Genomic DNA, 7,097 nt, shown 5'->3' with positions numbered 1-7,097 from the left:
GCTGACTCCCGGAATTTCTCCTTACCACCGGCTCTCCGATTGCTTTCAGCTCAGATTAGGCCATCATAAGTGAATAACAGACACCCACTGCCACGATCGTATTGATTTTTACTCTCCTGTGATATTAAGACTAATTCGGTCCTGGTTCAACAAGTAAAAAGGCTCCCCAGAAGGGGAATGAAGCGTCCTACAGCACGGATTTTACGGTTTATGTGCCTCCCTCCCCGCCTTCCCGTGTCCCCCCTTTTCCTCCGAAGAGAAATAGATTTGTTGAAAGATAATTATTTTAACTCTGACGGACTCGAGAGCGTAAAGCTTGATACCGCCGCCGCTACCCTGTATTATTCTGGCATTTCCCAAACGATTTTAAATCCCTCCAGTTATTTATATCCCTCTTTTCAGCCGGCACTATATTTTTTTTTTTTAAAGCTTTATTATATTTACCTGCTGATTCCAAAGCGGAGGAAAGCCTAATTGATTTTTTTTTTTTTTTTAATAAAAGATCAGCAGCAGAATTCCAATCCGCTTGGGAACCTGTTTCCACCTGCCAGACGAGCCTCTGATTATCGGTAATTATGTTATTTAAGAGTTGATAAAAGAGGGGAGCCCGCCGCTGCCGGGGCCCTTCCCCAGCCCCGGCGCGAAGGGGGACCCACGCGGGGAGAAGCCGCGGCGGGGCCGCCGCCATCACGTGCGCCGCTGCAAACACAATTACGGAGCCGCCGTTAATAATTCATGGGCTGAGATTTCGAAAATTAATAAAATGAATTATAACAAGAGGCTAATTAAAAACTTTAGTAATTGTTGTCAAGGCGGCTTGATGGGAGGCGTGCTGTACCAACACCACCACCCCCCTCCGCTCTCCCCCTTCCCCTTTCCGCTTTTGGAAAGCTTTTTTTGTTTTTCCTTTCCCCCCTCCTCTGCAACCCCTCCGCACCTGAAGGAGGCTCAGTTTGGGAGAAAATTAGTGGATGAATATATAGGTCAGCTCAATATATGGGTCCCAGAGATGGGACCGAGGCGGTAAAACTGAAAACAAGTCGCTCTGCATCACGGCAAGACGGATAGGTGGGTGCGTGGGGGGTGGTGGGGGGGTGGGGGTGGGGATGGGTGAAATCCAGGGCTCAAAAATTAATTTAAAATAAGATGTCACATATACATCTTTGAGGCAGCAGCAGCAGCAGCAGAAAGCGGCGCCTGCACCGGGGTGCCCCCGCCCCGCCGCCGGGAAGATGGGCAGGGGCTGGGGGCAGGCAGGGACAGGCAGGGGCAGGCAGGGACAGGCAGGGACAGGCAGCGCACCCGCGGGCAGAAGAGCGCACTTTCCGCCCCTGCTGTCGCACCGCCGGTAGCAGCGGTGCGGGACCTTCCTGCGCGGGGGCTGTCTCCGCGGGGGGCAGCAGGATGCCCACCCTCCCCACCCCCTCCAACCCTCCCCAAACCTCCCCTTTCCTCCTGCTGGTTTAAGATGCAACTTTAAAGCAGCCTCAGCGCGGTGTTTCCGCGGGCACCTGCGGATTTACCGCCGTGTCACCAGCCAAAGCCTGCCCGGCAGCTCGGCGTCGCGGGGTTGGGGGCAGCTGCGCGCGCAAAATCTGCTTCCCAAATCCGGTCTCTGGATTTCCGCGGGGTCACAGCCCCTCTGGGAATGCGGGAGTCCTCTTTTGGACTGCATTTTAACTCCTTCAGCCTGCCCGCCTAAGAATGCCAAAGCATCTCTAACTCGGGGAGAAAAGTTGTTAAACACCACTTCAAAAAAAAAAAAAAATAATGCATGTAGAGAAGGGCGGGGGAATTAGTTTAAAAAAAAAATCTGATGTCATAAGGCATTAATCACTCTAAGGACTGAAGTATTTAAAAGGTTTTATATCAAAATTAAACAATAATAATAATAAAAGAGACAGGCTGAGCTGGTATGTGGAAGATAAATTGTAACTTCGCGTTGATTCTCGCCAAAAAGAATAAAAAGCAGCCTCGGGAGAGCCTTCCTCCGTGGGAAGGCCGAGCCCCTCCCGCGGGCCCAAGGCTCAGCACCGAGCGGCTCCCGGCGGGGAGGCGAAGCCGCCCGCGGCTCGGGTTCGGCGGGGGGAGCCCCGGCACGGACAGACAGACGGCTCACGCCGCGACCGCCGAGAGGGACGGAGGCGGGTGTGCAGCCCTCGGCCGGGTAAAAGAAAGCAACTTAAAAGTGTAAGCCGAGGTTAAAATATGTAAAAGCTGTGGGTTTGTTGGCGTTTTTTATAGCTTTATTATTATTATTTTAAAAATGATGCTCCTTGGCAAGCGGATAGCGTGCCAACACGAACACCTCTTTTCGCAGGCTGCGTAGAAAGAAGGCAAGGCGCCGATATACATAACTTAGCCCTTGATTACGGTCATTATGTAAACCGGCTTACTAACAAAAGTTTGTTTGGTAACTAATTATAGCTCACTAAATCTCTGCCTCTCTTCACTTCAGCATAATGTATACAAACTTTTGTACACGCGGATCAGAATAAAACAAAGTGTTGACAGCATCCAGCAGTGGAAAATTCACTTACACAAGACTTTTTTTTTTCACTGAAGTGTTGACAATAAACATTTAATGAAGGCAGAGACTTGGATGTCTCCAGACAGTGTCAGAATACTTTAAACAGACCATTAGCATGGCTTCTTCTACTTCAAACAGAGCACACTATACCATAACATTATAAAAATACAAAGTATGAAACAAATAATCTGTTTATACAGATATTTTAAGCTGTTTTCACCAGCTCTGACATCCTCTGTATTTAGTAACAGAAACTTACTCATTTCAGATTACTCGCGCTTAAAAAATGTTAAATACAGTTAATGCAATATTAATCGCCCTTTGGTGATATAAAATGCAATATTTTCAGGCAGCTATCGAGCTTTTCTAGAGGAAGAGATGATGAAAACAGTCACAGCTGAATAGTGGAGAGAAAAAAGCTCTGTATTTATTGCTTTTGTTTGGCTTTTGGCTACAGAGACAGGAACATTCTAATGGGGTAAGGACATTTATTTTATCTGCAATCTATTGCTGCTAGAGCAGGAGTGGCAGATGGGGTTTGGTGTTATATTCACGGAGTAATTTAGAGCAAATCCTAATAACTAATAATGATTTATGTTAATTTCAATCACTTATGTGACTTTATTAAAGCACTGCTGTAAGAGGAATAGAGAGAGGAAGGGGCGGGGGGGTGGGGTGGGGGGAAAGGCGGGGGGGAGGTTAAAGAGGAGAGACTGGAGAGGCAAGCTGTGTCTGTCTGAAACCGAACCGCGTGCTTGAAAGGTTGCTGCGGTGGGCTCCAGCGCGATTTCTGACCCGAGGAGGAAGCAGTGATTAGCACCAGCTACCGCGCGAGCCTTGCTTTGGAGGCTCTCTATCGTCGGCGCTAATTTCTTAAAAGCAAAGCCCCCCTCTAGAAACCCCGTTCACCTGCAGAAACAGAGAGAGAGAGAGGCAGCAAGAAAGGGAGAGCGTGCGAGGGAGGCTCGCGTTATGCAAAATGTATTGATTATGTGCGAGGAATCTGCAAGGCGTGATGTGCCGGGCTCCCGAAAGAACGGGGGGGGAGGCCGCTGGCGGAATAGCTAGGAAGACCCCCAAATGTACAGTGTGACAAACTTTTATTCTGGGCTCCTTCAGCGTGGTGGAGGTCTACAGTTCTCCGCTCACATTGCATCGGCTTCACTCCCCGCTGCAAATCTCTAGGATTCTTTTCCCCACGGGATTTTTATATTCTTATTAGGGACACACAAAAAAAAAAAAAAAAAAAAAAAAGGAAAAAAGCAAGCAGCTATTGCAATGAGCCTTTTCGTATTTCCCCCTATAATCTTCAGTTTCATTAACAACTGGTAATACCAGCGTGCACACAGGGAAACACAGGCGCACACATCGCCCTGTGCGCGTTGAAACGAGCGATGTTTGCGAAAGGCAGGAAATCTCAAACCGACTAGCGCTGCTCTGCATAGGGTCGGTTTGATGTAGGAGAGAGGAGTACTTACAGGATTTTGAAAGGGAGGGTGCTCTTCGCTTCTGGCAATTTACTTTCCCAGCTACCTTTATGCGGGTTTTTTTTCTGCCTTAAGGCATACAGTCTGAAAGTAAAACAACATCAAAGCTCCTTATTAACACTATTTTCCTGAAATCAGAAGACGAAGCTACCTGAAACGTTTAATCTAGCCTTAGCATTTATTTCCCAACAAAACAGCCAGAACAAAGTTCAAGAGCTAGGGCGGTTATCTACAGGAGACTAAAAGGCAAAGTGCAGGGAGTGATTTATGTTTCTGTCAGGACCCTCGAAATGGATTAAATAAACCTTACGTTTTGCTGCCTTCTCAGCCACAGTATTGTGTGCTATAATCCCCCATTTCCAAACAAAAAGGGCTGGAAGTAACTCCTCTCCCCCACTGCCAGGTGCTATAGATGCGGGTTTCCTAACTTTTAGCTTATTTGCAGAAAGCTGTCTTTTCTGCTCTGCAAGCCGGCGCTGCATTTTAAATGGGACCGGCTGCCACACAAGGCAATTTTTGTGTTCTCCGTAGCAGAGGTTTTATATATAGTAACACCTTTTTTCCTTAGATTAAAAAAAAAAAAAGAGCGAGATAAATCCCTGTTTTATGGACTAGGAGTGATGCCGCTCTTTGCCACCCCTTCGCTTGAAAGCGGCACAGGACTTTCAAATCCGCACGTGTGTGTGCGTGCGTCTCTTTTGAACTCTGTTACGGCGGAGGCGCCGCGGCGCCTGCGGGCTTCCGCGCAGGCGGAGCAGAGGGTTGCGCGCAGGCGGGGCGGAAAGTTGCGCGCAGGCGGAGGGGCGCGCAAGTTGCGCGCAGGCGGAGCGGCGGGGCGGGCTGCGCGCAGGCGGCGGGGCGCGCAGGTTGCGCGCAGGCGGGGCGGAGCGGCGCGGCGCGGCGCGGCGCGGCGGCGTTTCAGCACCACGGAGAGCTCCGGCGGGCCGTGGGGCTGGCGGCGCGGAGAGCGGGAGTCTGTCTGTCTGGCTGCACAGAAGCCTGTAATATGTTAATGGCCGCAGGGTATGCCTGAGGTACCATCTCAAGCTGCTTCGCACGCCATATGTCAGGCCGTTAGCCACATGGATCTATTAATCAAAGGGGGAGAGAGGGAAGAGGAGAGAGGCGGGGGAAGGGGGGGGTGGCGGTGGAAGGGAGCTTTTAATACCCCACCCCATTTTGCTGTGTACTTTCTCCTTTCATTTCTCTCAGATATAAAGACCCGGAGTGCCTCGAACACACAGCCGTAATTCTCTTTTGATCCGCTCTTTTATACCCTCGCGTAACCGGCTCGGGTCAGCCGATAGCGAGGGTTGGGGGGGGAGGGGGAGGGGGAGGGGGAGGGGGAACGTTTCGCGTTTCCCCCGGTAAAGGGTTTGGTTTGAAAGTGCTGCTCAACTTGTGCGATAAAGGGGATCTCTGTCCGCCCCTTCAAGCCTTCTCCTTGTGGAGGGAAGGCTTTTTCTAGCCATCACCTCCCCTACACGCAGCCAGACCGCCCTTAACCACTTTTGTATGTGCCCTGTTACCTATTGCAGCACGTCATTTCTTCGCGGGAGGTTGGTCCCACGGTGACTAAACCTGTGGGAGATCCACAAAAGTACCGGGAGCCGGGGAAAAAGTCGTGAATCTTTCGTGCATCCCTCAAAACGGGACCGGCGGGCCCGCCCAAACTCCTGCCGTTCAGTCAAATAAAGAGGTCCTGATGCACCTAACGCCAAGGCGTAGCTCCCGAGAAGGCGCACGGGCTCTCGGGTCTGGTTTCTGCTCTTTGCTTGGAAAATGGGGTGTTTTGGGGAGATTTTCTGGTCAGGGTTAGCACGAACGTGCTCTCACGGGCTCCTCCGGGAACTTGTTGGCCAGTCCGCAGGTGACCCGTCGGGGCACAGCCCCGGCCGGCAATCAACACTCCCAGCCTAATTCCGAGACTGCTGTATATATATATATATATAAAATTATTATTATTATTATTATTATTATTATCATTTTCTTTCATGACGAATGAGGGGGAACGTTAAAGACACTGGCCTTTCGCTCAGGCATAAAGTTTTGAAATTCTAGATTATTATAAAGTGCTACAGCGGCTCAGGAAAGTTGCTGAGGAGTGGAGGAGGGGGAGGACAGGACCACTTCGGTGTGCCAGGACCCTGCAGCAGTGTGGGTCGGGTAGATCCGGTACCCTGAACTCCAGGCCAAGCGGCACGCACATACGTGCTAGAAATGGTTGAAAAACACCCGGAGAAAGGGGAAGGAGGTGTGCTACAGCAGGGACACGGACCACACGGAGAAACGCTGCTTTTCGTAGGTTTACATAAAAACACAAGACCCTCGAACTGGTTGAAATTCCCCGTTGGTATCACCGAGAGGCAAGTCAGAGGGAAGAAGGGGTTAAGCCAATTTCTGCGACTGCAGGCACAGGAGAGTAACCCTACTGACTGTGCTGTGTGGCACATCGCATGGGCTGCCTTGAAGTCGGTCTTTAAGACAGACTTATTTTCTGACCTTTTTTCCCCTTTCGGTGGCTGGAAAAAAACATAATGAGTGCATCTGTGCTTAGATCTAAAGTTGGCACCCGGCTTCCGGAATCTTTGCTTTCATACAGATTGCATATAACCCGGAAAAAAAAACCCCAACCCTTTCTAAGCAATACTTTACGTCAAGACAGAGGTAAAAGCACAGGCTGAGTGTCAGTTGGTTCTGCATTTCCACCTAGCTAGGGAAAGGCTCTTATTACCTTTAAATTTTGGTGCACACACCACCCATCATTTCCTTCCTCTATTTAAAAGGTAACCCATATATCTGTCGTTTTAGGTTTCCAAAGACTCGTAACTTAATTCCTTCAGGCTATTCATCAGCACAGTAATTAAACTAGCAAATGGATGTAAATAAAGTGAAATTGGTTTCATGACAGATGAGCCGAAGAGGCCTCTGACATGAAACAAGCCAGGACAATAATTATTTCTGCACCGGGTTATATGAGGAACTCCATCTGGATTTATTAGGTGCTGCAAGTTATTTGCTGGGAGCAGGCAAGACAGGAGGACTCACTTTAATTTGACAGGATTTTTTTTTCCCTTTTT

Source organism: Phalacrocorax aristotelis, chromosome 1 (genome assembly GCF_949628215.1).
Source record: "Phalacrocorax aristotelis chromosome 1, bGulAri2.1, whole genome shotgun sequence".
In the NCBI taxonomy this organism is placed as follows: Eukaryota; Metazoa; Chordata; class Aves; order Suliformes; family Phalacrocoracidae; genus Phalacrocorax; species Phalacrocorax aristotelis.
This window is presented reverse-complemented; position numbering follows the sequence as displayed.